This window comes from Corvus hawaiiensis, chromosome 5 (genome assembly GCF_020740725.1).
Source record: "Corvus hawaiiensis isolate bCorHaw1 chromosome 5, bCorHaw1.pri.cur, whole genome shotgun sequence".
In the NCBI taxonomy this organism is placed as follows: Eukaryota; Metazoa; Chordata; class Aves; order Passeriformes; family Corvidae; genus Corvus; species Corvus hawaiiensis.
This window is the reverse complement of record NC_063217.1, coordinates 66,229,771-66,243,673: the sequence shown is the minus strand read 5'-3', so window position 1 is coordinate 66,243,673 and position 13,903 is coordinate 66,229,771.

The following is a 13,903-nucleotide window of genomic DNA, read 5'->3' as shown; positions in this document are numbered from 1 at the left end:
CCTTTTGTCTTTCCTTGTCAGTGGTGTAGAGAGTAGCCAAGACTGAAAAGTCCATCTTTTTAGTCCTGGCCTCAAAAGTATCAGAATGCTGTAATTTCCAAAAGTACAATACACCAAGCATGAATAGAAAGTGATTACTTGATATTAAAATGTATTTTTTAAAACACCCAACATTAACTCTGAAGATTGCCTACACTGAGGTCAGTGGTTACAAAAGAAGTCATCACAAAATCCGTGTCTGAAACTCTTTATTTGAGCTATCTTCATTAGTAGAGAACAAAATTCTCCAAGTCATAGAGAATTAAAGTATTTCATGTACTAACTTGGGGATATGTGGTGTGAAACTGGCGTTTTCATAGTAATGGTTGTACTCCTAGCTCGAAATAATCCTTTGGCTTTTAATAATTCAGAGTAGTAGCAGTGGAAGTCCTCAAAATTTCCCCTTTTGACCATTTATCTAATTCAGAAAAGGAGCATTTTCTACTTCCAATACCTGAGGAGCATTTCAAAAACAATGAAACAACTTCTCTATTTAAAATTCTTAATTTTAAAAGATGCTTTATTGGAGGAATCAAGGAACCTGACTACTTTTCTCGTACATTCTCTACTTTGCAGAAGTGAACAGGGCATTGTAAACTGGCAAAAAGCAGTATCAGAATATTGTTTCCTGTGTGTTCAATAAGCATGACTGGTTGAAATGGCCACAAGAATATAAATTAAAAAAAAGTCCTCTCAAAATTCAAAAAGAAATGCTTTAGGAGAGACTTTTCTCACATTCACTGTTATTTTTTTCAACAGGTATTAAAAGTAGTCATGGGTGTTCTGATCTCTGTTACCACAAAAAAATTATCTCCGTTTTATTTCTTAAATGTTTCTCTATTTATGGAATTGTATATAAGAAAATGAAGTCTTTTCATTTGAACTGGGAAGAATATTTTTTCTATATTAAGAAAAACAACACTTGGAATGACAAAACAAAAGAACCGTAAGTCTTTGCATGAAGCTTTTGAAATCTACCTTTCCTGATTTATCTAATGTCAGGAGGGTGGGGGAAAAAAAAGTCAATGTTGCACAATAAATAACTTGGCAAAAGGCACTTCAAGCTAGTAAATAATTATGTTGTTTTTCAAGGTAATAAATCCAGTATCACTGAACAATTAATTACCTCCATTAGGAAGTAGATGTAATGCTATGTCTGGCAGCCTCGTACCAGGAAACCCATTCTAAATCTATTTAAAATGGGAAATGTGGCAAGGGATGATCCAATACACCTCTTGCACTCTTTGTTGTACAACTTAGATATGTTTAGGCTTTTTTCTTTTTTTTTACATCCAGATGGAAAGAGAAATTGAGGTTCATATGCCTGATCCAAGACTTTGTATATTATGACCTGAACTTTTCTGAAAATGACACATTACGAGGCAGGTGAGGCATAAAGTCGTCCTCTGTTGGCAAGTAAGAGAAGTACATGGATGAAATAGTGCCTCCTCTAGGAGCAAGGTACTCAAGCTATCCAAGAGATGTGTCTGCAAACCCTTTAGCAGGCATACTTATGATAAAGTTACCATGCTTTAGATTTCACCTGCCTGGTAACCTGGCTGAGGTTGAAGAGGAGCCTGCTTTTAAGAACAGTTAAATAGTATGAATATTCAGTCCACCTTAGATATATTGAGTCCTTCACAAACCAAACTTAGAATTTTTTTCACAGAATGCATCTCCTGAAACATTCAACAGGTAAATCTGGAATCCAGTTACTGAAAGTGCGAGGGAATAAACTTCCCTTTGCTATCATGTCCAAGGAACCTGGAACACTCAGCAGAATTGGAGGAAATAAGTTACTGGTATTAATTGCTGGAGGCAGAATCTAATCATAGGGCTTTTTTTTTTTTTCTAACAGGCAGAATTGTTAGTGAAACAATAGTTAAAAAGTACAAGTTCTTGCCAAACTATTTTATTGACCAGTTAAAAAAAAAAACCATGAACACTGATATATGCCCCAATCTTTCCACAGGACTGAGACAGCAACAGTTAATCCAACACTGCCAATTATCTTATATAATATTTATTTTTCCATAGAGAAAATTGCAAGGTCAGTGCAAATAATTAAAATACATTTTCAGCTGATTAAAATATGTATTTTATGCAACACCTACACGAGGAGAAACTTTGCTTCAGTAGGAAAAAGGGCAATTCAGCTGTGGGCTGTTTTGATGTGTGTAGTATGAGTTGGCAGTACTCTTTGATCCACGTCCTTCAGGCAAATTTGACATCTATTTCACCCGAGGCAGGCACGGATTTTTTGAAGGGTACTTCTATATAATGAATGAATGACTGACTGCTAGAAGTCATGTCATTGTCCTCCTCCGCCTCTTCAGATCTGATTTGCAGGCCAGGTGAATCTCATGACATGTCTCCTGGTAAATCAAGCACGGAGAAGAAGTGCCTGAAATAGTCCCCATCATGCTGACACCGGAAAATCTAGATGATGAGTGATTTGGAGAATCTGAGGAGAAACTCAGCTTAACCTTATATTCATTTCAGAATAGGGTAGCAATTTTGAAGAAAATTCAGTATTTCAAATAATATATTGGATAGATTCTGTACAGAAAAAAACCAACACAACTCCTTTAAATAAAATCTGTTTTTTCCCTCCTAGTTCTCTTATATATGCTTGTATACATTTGCTCTATTTCCTTTGGTAAAACATTTCTTTGAAGTCATATCAGTTTATTTTAACTATGAAATATTTATTTCTATGGGAAATAATTATATACTAGTTTTATTACACACCCAAGTTAACTTTAAAGAAGGCTGCGTGACCTGTTGGTGTAAGGTGATGGACATTTTTATAAGTGCCTAGATAATTAAAGTAAATCGCAGACATAAAACGAGGATCACTAGCAAAACAACCGTGAGCCTTCCTAATTGTTGCCTTAGCAAAGATCTCACTCTGGCTGTCTCTTCTTGTGATTACAAGGTGAACTTCTTTATTTATTTGTCTTTCATTCCACACATTCTACAGTAGCAGAAATACTCTACCCATGCGTAAGAGCTAATCAATTAGGAATAAGTAAAGGATAAAATATATCTAGAGGAAAGCAATCCAGAGGGGGAAAAAAAAGCCTGCCCCTTTCCCCATGCAATTTGATTTGCTGAACATCTGAAAACATTTCTACTCACAAGTCTGCTACAGCAATTTGAATCCTTTTTATCTTCCAAAGAGCAGCTGTGCAAGGTTTTGTTTTGTGCAAATTCAGCATAAAAATGAGAAATTAGTTATCCACCTATAAATATTTTTCTGCATTTGATGAACAGTAAATTCTTTCAGTAGTTGTCCTAAGGATGAAGGAATATGGCCATAAATATACTGAAGTATTGTAGCTCTGCAGTACTATTAAATGGAAATTGGGAGTTAAGTTTTTGCTTTTCCTCTGGGCAAGGAATGTTGTTCATCTCCAGCTTAATTTTACTGATCTTTGTTTGGCCAAAACTGAAAATTCATTAATTTTAGCCAGACTGAAATAATGTGGTTGGTTTGCAGTGATGATGTTTCATGCAGTGCTCAATAATGAATATCTGACTGCATATTAAACACACAGCAAGGTAGTTGAGGCCTTCATGCTAAAGAGGAATACCTAGGACATGGAAGTTTCCTCATAAACTTCTACATAACATGGAGCTCTTCTGGAATGTAATTTCTACTAAAATAGGCAAAAAAAAAAACCCTCCAAGAAAAAATCTGATTCATATAGACATATAGAGATAAATATACATGTACTCTCACACAGATACACATATGTATGGTATAGATATATACAAACATATGTTAAGAAAGTTCAGAGCAAGATTATGTAGATAGTTAGAAATCACAGGTATATGTTAAATGAGATTTATTTAAAAATATGTTTTGTACTTACCACAGAGCATATTAAAAGGACCTTTAGGGCTGTGAACATACACATCCTTGCTATACCGCAGGTGTACAGGCAACACCTTCAGAAGAATAATTAATGTGTCTCTGCAAAAACAAAGGCAAAAGAGTAGACAAACTGGCAAATTATTTGATAGCAAGGAGTAATACCTTGTCTCAACATTCATACCATACACCTTAAGTGAAAATGGAAGGCTAAAACCATAGAAGTAAATTGATTTCAGTAGTTTTGAGAAACGAAAAGCTATTATCATATCTTTGGAATGTTAGTCAAAGAAAAATGTTTAATAGAATTCAAGGGCAATACTAAAAATCCATTTTTAATGCATCAAAATATATTAACTGTATTTTTTCTTCTTCTACAGTAAGATAACTCATTGACTTGCAATAGGGATTCCCACTTCTTCATCCATAATGGAGAATCTTTACTTCATTAAAAAATAAAATTTGTTCAATCACTGTACTTTTGACCAAGATGTATTTTCTGTCCCAGACAGTTTCGGGATATGGTTTTAATCTCAAAAGAAAAAAAATAAACCAAAGACAAAGCAACAAAACCCACACTGATGTGAAATCTAAAGGAAGCTGCTGGGGATGGGGGGTTAGTTCTTTTTGTTTGTGGATTTTTTTTTTTGTCTGTTTGGTTTTGGGTTTTTTGTTTTGTTTTTAATAGTCACTCCTGTATCTTTTCTCTCTCTGTGTCCTGACTAGAGGTATATCTTTCTGCTTTGAAACAGCCGACTCATTAATCCAATGAAAAGACACAGAGTAACATCTGAAACAATATCAGAAGTGAAATACAATAAATAAAAAACCAAACCCCCCATTTCTCTCTCTGGAGACTGTTGTTCCTCACCCTTAGCTACATGGCAAAATCCTTCATAGCCTCTCCTTTGCACTTTGTCACAGGAAAAAAAAACAACAAGCCTTGAGGAAAATTAATTTATTTCCAATTTAAACAGAATTGGATGGTGATAAGCAAAGATGAAAACCAAAACACCTTGCTCCCACACCAACCCTTCTTCCCAGGCTCAGCTTCATACCTTCATTCCTTTCACCCCAAGTGGCACAGGGGGATGAGGAAATGGGGCTATGGTCAGCCCATAACAGCTCCTTTCCAACATTCCTCACAGGTTTTTTCCTCCTCCAGCATGGATCCTTCCATAGCCTGAAGTTCTTTAGGACCAAACTACTCGGCATGGAGTCCTTTATACAGGCCACATTTCTTTCAGGACATTCCCTTCTGCTCCTCTGTGGGCTCTTCCATGGTCTGTGGGGGAATCTCTGCTCCGATGCCAGGAGCAGCTCCTCCCTATCCTTCTTCACTGACTCTGGTGCCTACAAGGTTGTCTCTTGCTTTTTTCCCTCCTTTTCCTCTGGCTTTTTTTTCTGCTTTTTAAATAAGTTCCCTGAGGCATCACCTGAGGGGCTGAGCAGTGCCTGTGGTGAGCCCATGGAACCAACAGGATCCGTCCATGTCAGGCAGGGGCAGCCCCAGCTGTCCCTCACAGAGACCACCCTGAGTCACCAAACCTTGTAACAGCCATTACAGACAGAAGCACCTTGGGTTGGGAGAGCACAGTGTTTAGGGGGCAGGTTCCCCACCCCACCCCAGCTTTAAATCTGTGTTTTCTGCTTTTCTGTGTGACAACCAACACTATGTGTTCCTTAGTGGTCAATAACAGTGGAACAACCTTGGAAGTGATGCCAGACAGGCCACTGCCATCACTGCCTCCCTGTAATGCCTACCAAAATCAATGATACTCTTAAAACTCCTGCTATTCTCGACTAGCATAGGAGCTAGATGTTCCCAAGGACTTCTCAAACTGATATGATTTCTCAACACCTCACAGAAAATATTGCCATACTATTAAGGAAAAAATACTTTAAGAATTTATTTGTATTTGTTAGTTATCTACATCCTAATATCAGAAAGGGCTCAGTTTTCTTCTGGTTTTGGCACTGATGGTCATGTCTAATAAACTGCCGTACTGTAATTTTTATTTTTTTTTCCCACTGGCACAGTTGGAGAATACTCATTTCAAACTTGAAATCGATTCGTCCCAGCTGCCATGAAACCATTTACGCTTTAAAGAACAGTGAGATTTTCCAAATTGCTTGGAACTTATTCAGGTGGATGGCAGAGAGATGTCGCTGCAGGTAGCAAACCCATTCTGCTCAATACAAAGGCCAGGCCCCTGCATTTATTGGTTTTATAATTCATCATAATGTTATAATTCACAGAGATGCTGAGCTAGAGAAGTAAATAAACCTTCCTGTGGCTGTGCAGGCTTCTCTGTGAATTGCATCCAAGGACCCTTGGATCCCACTCAAGGCCTTAACTTGGATGTTTATGCATAGGCATTTCTAAGGCACTCAACCCTCTAGTACCATAGTCCTTTGAGAACATAATAGGAAAAGCTTTACAATATGCTTCAAAATAAAAGAAGGGTCATTACACCTTTTTACAAGTAGAAATGTCGAGTCCGAGTACTCAAAGAGTACTCAAAAGTGCAAGGACCTCTTCGCTTAGTCCCCTGAGAAATATAATTTATGATTGATCTTAAGGAGGAAGGTAATTAAGTGTGGCAGGGGGTAGTTGGGGGAGGGCTGGACATTCGCTTTCAATTATTAGAGGAGTCCATTTGTCTTGGAGCATGGATAGAACATTGTCAGGGTACACACTCAGACACACACAGGGCATTGAAGCATCCAGAGCAGCACCACACAGCTTCCCTTCTGTAACCCAAGAGCAGCCCCATCTGTGGCCACAGTGCAGAAATGACCTGATTGAGAAAGATGTGTGACAGGGCTGAAGAGGAAACTGCATTTATGTCCAGGACCTAACCAGAGCAGTGGACGCCAAGGATAGTCTTGCAAGACATATCTTCTGAAGTTCTGCAATGCTCAGGCAGGAACTACTTGCACTATGAACCTCTGCTGTGCAGAGGATCATTAAGAGACTGGAACTCACCTTATTTTACCTTAGTGTCTTGGGGTGACTTTGTGATGTGTATCCCATGTCGCTGCCCTGTGCCCAGAAATTGACTTTATGCCTTTCTATGCCTCTAAACTGAGCCTGAGAGGGGGAAGGAAACACTGAGCAAAACTTTTTCAAAGCAGTTTGCAGCTTGTTCAAGGTCACACAGAGATAGCAATTTTTTTTTTTCTTTTTTTTTTTTTTTTTTTTTTTTTTTTGTTTCACCCCAGCTGCGGCAGGGGAGGGAGGAAGCACCCGGCTTGCTTTCCCGAGTCAGCTTTTGGCCAGTTGTTCAGCTTCTTTTTCTTCAGAGAGAGAGTGAGAGTTGAATTTTTTTTCCTTTCCCTGGAATTTCGGATTTTCCCCTTTTCCACTGGACTGTTTCCATATCAGAACACATCGGGACGACTTTCCACCGAGCACAGAGGGCCTGGCCCTGGGCCAAGCCCCAGCTCCGAGGAGACCAAAGGGAGGACTCTAACACTTTCCCAGGATTTTTCTCCACAGTGAGAGATTTTATTATTTAGCATTATTTTCCTTTCCCATGTGTTTGTTAAAGAAATAGTTTTTATCTCTTCCACTTTCCTTTGAGGAAAATTTATTTTCCCCGAACCTGGTGGGGGAGGGGTGGTAACCTGCCTTCTCTCAGAGGATATATTTCTAAATTTGGCCAAACCAGTACACTCAGGTATTATGAAAATTTCAATTATTCAATTCTTACATTAGTTATATCAACAAACTCCTGTTACTTTAAAACCCAGAGGTGGAGTACCCTTGCCCTTAATTTAATCTTATTGTCAAAATCTGTATATCTCTATCAGAGTGCCTTAACTGTACAACTACTGGTTGTTCACGGGTTTCTTATTTATTGCTTTTTGAAAGAGTGAGAAAGTGATAGATGGTGGCCAGGATTAAATATCTGGCTGCAAATCTCAAATTGTAAGAAACATCTATGCTTAATATAAGTGATTTGATGCTTAAGTACTGGGGTTTTTTTTTCCTGATTTTAACTGTCTAGTTTAAGTCTCTTAGGATCATTTAATTTTGTGCTTCATTTTTTCTTAATCTTTCCAGATGTTAAGACTACTACAGTTTAATTGAGAAGCTGAGTGTGAAAGGATAGTGTATTACCCATAAGTTTTTTAATTATGGAAATTGAAGGACATTTCCAAGGTCATGTAAAACAAGAAAAGCTTTAAACAGTTCATCAGATTTACCCTTTTACAGTCTACCACAAGCCTGTGCTGCTACATGTTATACTCAGCCTTAATCACAGAACAGGCAGCAGTATCTTATTATTTTTACACATTTAAACAGATGACCGAAGACTACTGCTCGATTACAACACAAAAAAGGAAGTACTTTTTAATGTGTATTTGTTTTCAATAGAGAAGAACAAAAATCCAAACCTGAGATTCTCATGACAAACACAAGAGCCTTTCAAAAGCTTCTCCAGGTCAATGAACCTAAGATATTTCATATTTGTTTTGAGTATAGCTGAAGACTCAAAAGCCCCTCTGCACATTACTTTCCTGTTATCCCTTCTACATCTGTCTCTCACCATATACTTATCTATTTGAGTTTTTATGTCGTCTCTGCTTCTAGGTTAAACAGAGCAGAAGTGAAGGAATAGTCTGAGAGTTTCTCAGCTGCTAAGAACAGTTCAGGAGGTGACTGAAGATTTAGTATACTCTGGTGCAAAAAAAGGTAAAAAAACAATCACACATGCTGTGAAGCTGCTAAAAAAAAGAGGACCTGGACAACACAGGAAGTCAGCATGTAGCTAAACAACTGAAAATAATCTTCTGTCTCTGAACTTGCAGTCTGTACAACACATTACTTGTCTGTAACAGTAAAGCAAATATTTCCATTTCCAATTGTTACTCCTCTCTTGCAATACACAGTAGCAGAAACAAGGAACAAACCTTCACACTTTGTCTATGGGGTCTTTATCTGGATAACAGATGTCACTGTGCTAAAGTGGCTTCCAGACTGATTCCTGAGTCTTTTGTCTTTTTATCCCAGAAAAAAATTAGTCCAATTATTTATTTTCTTAGGAAGGTAATTTTTGGTACAAGTTTTCAGCTAAAATACAAACAAACAAACAAAAAAACACCTACCAAAAAATTCATTTAAAACATCCCAACAATATGTCTTAGGAATCACTCTAGAAGAGGAGATATTTGAGACCAAGGAGCTGTTTGTTTTTCATGTGTACAACAATTACTTTACCTTTTAAGGAAAAAAAAACATTATTTGGCAGAAGAAACATGTTGACTTGTGTGAATTTCAATACAGATTATTTTAAGGCCCCTTTTGTTAACCTAATTACATACTAAGTATTCCTATAGAACTATTCACAAGCAAGTGGAGAAGTCAGTGTAAATCTGTGAAAACAGGATCAGGCTGTTAGGCCCTGATTGACCCACAAAAGGGAGCATTTAGTTATGCAAATGAAATTAAAACAAAAGCAGACACGAGATCATGTTATCAATACAAAATTATGATGTTGTATTTTTTACTGATGATTTTGAGCCACAAGAAACAAACTCATGGTTTCGAGAAATAACAGCTGGCCTTGTGTCTTAAGTATTAGGACTAAAAATTTAATATAGGTTATGTCAGTGTTTAGCTACTTTGAAACAGGAAAGGATTTTTTTTTCACTCAGTAATGGGCTTTTGGAAAGGTACTAAGTAAATAAAATTCAAGTAGAAAAATATTGTCTTTTGTTCTTAAGGAAATGGACTTTTTTCATAAGAATCTCATGAGAGGAAGCTAGGAGTTAGCATTTAATCTTTACACAACCATGAAACCATGTTATGATTTATGTAAATATGCTGTGCTGAGGTCAGTCTCTCTGTACCTTAACACTTCACCATGCATTCCAATACAGGGCTTTCAGAGATCAAAAGGCCCAAGGCCCTTCGTTTGACAAAAAAACATCACAATGGAGCAGCACAGTCATTTGTTGACAGAACCTGGCTTAATAGCCACAAAAGATTAAATCAAAACCTGTGTATAGCTAAGACAGAAAGAATCCCAGATGAGCCCATTTTCCACTGAGAAGGTGTTTACACAGCCTGCCTAAAGGGCAGGAAGAGGTAGCAAAACACACCAAAGTTCTCCAGTGTAAGCAAAATGAGATGCTGCTTGATGATTCTGTCAGATCATAACAGGCTGGTACATGGATCACTGTAAACTGGAACAGAGCACACCTAAGAATAATTTTGGGTACCACTCCTCTGTGGAGGTCCCAGTTGACAAAGTCTCACTACACAGCTGATAGACTCACACCAGGAGTTGTAAAACCAGTGTAATTGCAACATGAGCTGAATTATTATAATCAGTTCAGAGCTAGTCTTAGTCTCATATAAGAAATCTCAGATAACTTTAAAATTAGGTTTTGATAATGATAAAAAAAACCCCAAGTCATGCTTTTGTGGTATCTATGGAGGCTTACAGGGTCCACCAGAGGAATTAACAAAAATTATTTACTAAAATCAGTTTCAAAGCACTTCTAAAAAATTACATCTTAAAAAAATGTTTTGCGGTTTTAGAGCAAAACTTATACAATTAATCTCAGCTAACTTTAGGGTTCTATAAAACATATGATGGACACTAAGGTAGTCATTTTGGATTTTCTTTGTGGCGAAATGGTAAGAAATAGCTGCTTTCAAGATGCAATTAATTTAGCTTCTTTTAGATATCTACTTCAGGATGCAAATAATTATCTTAGTGATACTGATTAGAACTCTACTGATTACAACAGACACTTGGAATGATTAGCTTAGAGACAGATACTGCCAGAGATTAAGATATGTAACAAACCTTATGAGAAGGCAAAAGAAGGATTTTGAATCTCAGTCAGAATGATTCAAATTCAAATTTGGTGCATGGAATGAAAACTCCGACTGTTCCTCATCTGGCTGGGACCACATGTCCATATACTCTCTTCCCAGGAGGATGCTTGGGCAGAAGGTGGGGTAGCTGAGGCTTCAGGGGGCTGCAGGACAGGCTGGGGGCAAGGCCCTGAGCCGAATGCTCCATGTGGGAGCTGGCATTCCTTGCAGTGAATGTGGCAATTGGACTCTGCCCTTGAACAATTTTTTGTGCCACTACACTGCTGTTTAAAAGAGGATGGCTGCTGCCATTCCTTTATTTTCAGTACACATTTACAGATCCCAGCCCAGCACCATTTCTCACTCATGGGATACTTTCCACAGCTCAGAAATCAGTTTGCTAGTAGTAGAGAATGCCTACAAGTTAGACACATCTAACATCAGATTTGTCCCAGAGTTCTAGGTCTAGTAATGTCATCCAGATATATATCAACACAAAGATGCAAAATTTTTAGAGATGGATATTTATTGAATAAACAAGTCTAAAGAATCAAAGTTTAAGATACGAAGGTCAGATTTTGCTGGAAATTAAACTACTTCACCTTGGCCAGACTTTTCTCTCAGTCTACAACATGCAGATATGACAACTTTTGTTTTGTTTTCACCACAAGATTTTGTCCTTTTAATTTATTATCCCAAACTGGTTAGATATAATAATTCTCAGTGAAAATTTTAGGGCTCCTTTGAAAGTATATTTCATGTCACGTAGCTTGTGCCGGATTAATCTTCTAGCATTAATATAATCAAGTTTGTATTAGCACACTATTTACTGGTAGCTGACACCTAACAAACACCTAAATAAAAATGAAGTCTATTTTTATTTTCTAAGGCATTCCACTTAATGTATAACTGGTTCTAATTTTAGTGGTCATAGTGAGTTTCTCAATTTTAGTAGACAGTTTTCCTGGTTAATACTTTAGTTCCTATCACTGCATTGTAAAAAACCGTATCAGTTATGATGTTAAATGATGCAAAGTTATTCCATCATTGATATGAACTTACAGCATATTTCATGTGTGATGTCTTTTCTAGCTTTAGGTGCATCATTTTTAGGTGAATGGTTACTGGGTAATCATCGTTTCTCTGATATTTTTCAGGCAAGCAGAGGAGTTTCTAAAGCAGTTTCAAATGGAAGAATTGAGGTTTCTTGGCAGAGGCAATATCTTTTATTAGACCAGCTGATACAATGGGGAACAATCAAGCCAACTTTCTAGCACTCAGTCATGTAATCAATTCTTTTTGAGAAACCTATATGAGCACAAAAGAAGAGTAGAATTTGAAATCTTAATACTTCATGTGTGGAATAGAAGGAATGTAATTTTGAAACAAAGCAAGTTTAAAAGATATATCTTCAATTTGTAGATTTAAGTATTTATAAATAATATTTTTTTTTAGAATAAGGCATTACTTTCTGTTAGTGTACTTCCAGTAACATCATGGGACATATCCAGATTTTAGTCCTAAAAAAACCCTTTTTCTAGGTATTTTCTCTATCTTATACACCTTTTAAAAAGCACAAGATATTTCATCTGCATGTAGAAACAAATTTAAGCATCATCAGAAACAAAGGGGAAAAGAAACATATACAGGCATCTGTGTACACATAATGGCTACTTAATAATTTTCTATATATTTTTATATACATAACTATGGTATTTAGTTCAATAATGCTTCACCCTTCAGCATTAAACCATTCACACTGTACGGAAAACCAAACATTTTTAAAAAGGGAAAAAAAACAACTCTATGCAAGTAACATGAGAGACTGCAAGAATTCAAGGGTGATACATAACATTACAATGAATGTAAAAATGAAATAAACTCAGAATTAAGGCAGGATAAATGTGCTGACATTAGCTTCAACATTAGCAGATCGTCAAAGAGCTTACAATTAACCTTGTACATACTAGCCATATGATTTTCTGATGATTTAAAATTTACAGAGGTTGAAGAAAGTTACTACTTTTGTCTTATTGTGTGAATGATATATTCCTTTCCTCACCACAAGAACAAAAAATCTCAAAGAAGAGCAATGGAGCAGGTGAAGGGAGTAGAGAAGTAGGCTCAGGAGAGACGTTATCACTCTCTACAACTTCCTGAAAGGAGTGTGCAGCCAGCTGAGAATTGGTCTCTTCTCAGGGATAACAAAAAAGTTGTGCCAGGGCAGGTTTAGATTAGTTATTAGGAAAAATTTCTTCACTTAAAGGGTTGTCAAGCACTGGAACAGGCTGCCCAGGGAAGTGGTGGAGTCACCACCCCAGAGATATTTAAAAGATGTGTAGATGCGGCACTTGGGGACATGGTTTAGTGGTGGGCTTGGCATTGCTGAGTTACTTGCTGGACTCAATGATCTTAGAGGTCTTTTCCAACCTAAATGATTCTAGGAGTCTAGGATTCTATGAACTAAACCAAAGGCTGCTAAACATAGGGAGCTATCTATAGCTTAGTGGGTCCCTGAACTTCCCTTTTCTGGAGGGTGGAAGGAACAAGCACTACCAGCTTCTCTTGTTTATTCTTTCCTAAGCATTTGCTGTAGTCTGCTTTTAGACACAGGACAAAAAGACAGTTTCATGTTCTTATGATTTGACTTTAGAAGCTTAAAGTGTTTTAATTTATTGCTTTGAGTGCTCTGTAGAAGTCAACACACATACAGTTTTATATATATATATACATACATATATATATATATACACATACATATATATACACACACTGGAGATATTAAAAAGATTAAACTGAAGATACTAAAAACTTAAATCTATTTCCTGTACTTGGGAAACAGCACTGGAATGCCAATTAAAAAAATAAATGCTCACTGTACATCTCACTTTATATTCAAAATACAAATTTAAAAAAGGGCAAATTAAATAACTCAAAATACAAGTAGAATAAGGGACTGTCTGTCATCAATACCCTCTGCAGTATGGGGTAAACTGCAAAAAATAGCACTCTCAGCTGTAAAAACAGCTAAAAGGCTAGTGAGCCAACCAGACTTTGGGGGCAAAATCCCTTACCTTCAATCCTGCATGAAAAAAGTCTATCCCTTCATGTTCTATTAAAACTTGGGTCATTTTAATTGATCTTTTTGTACA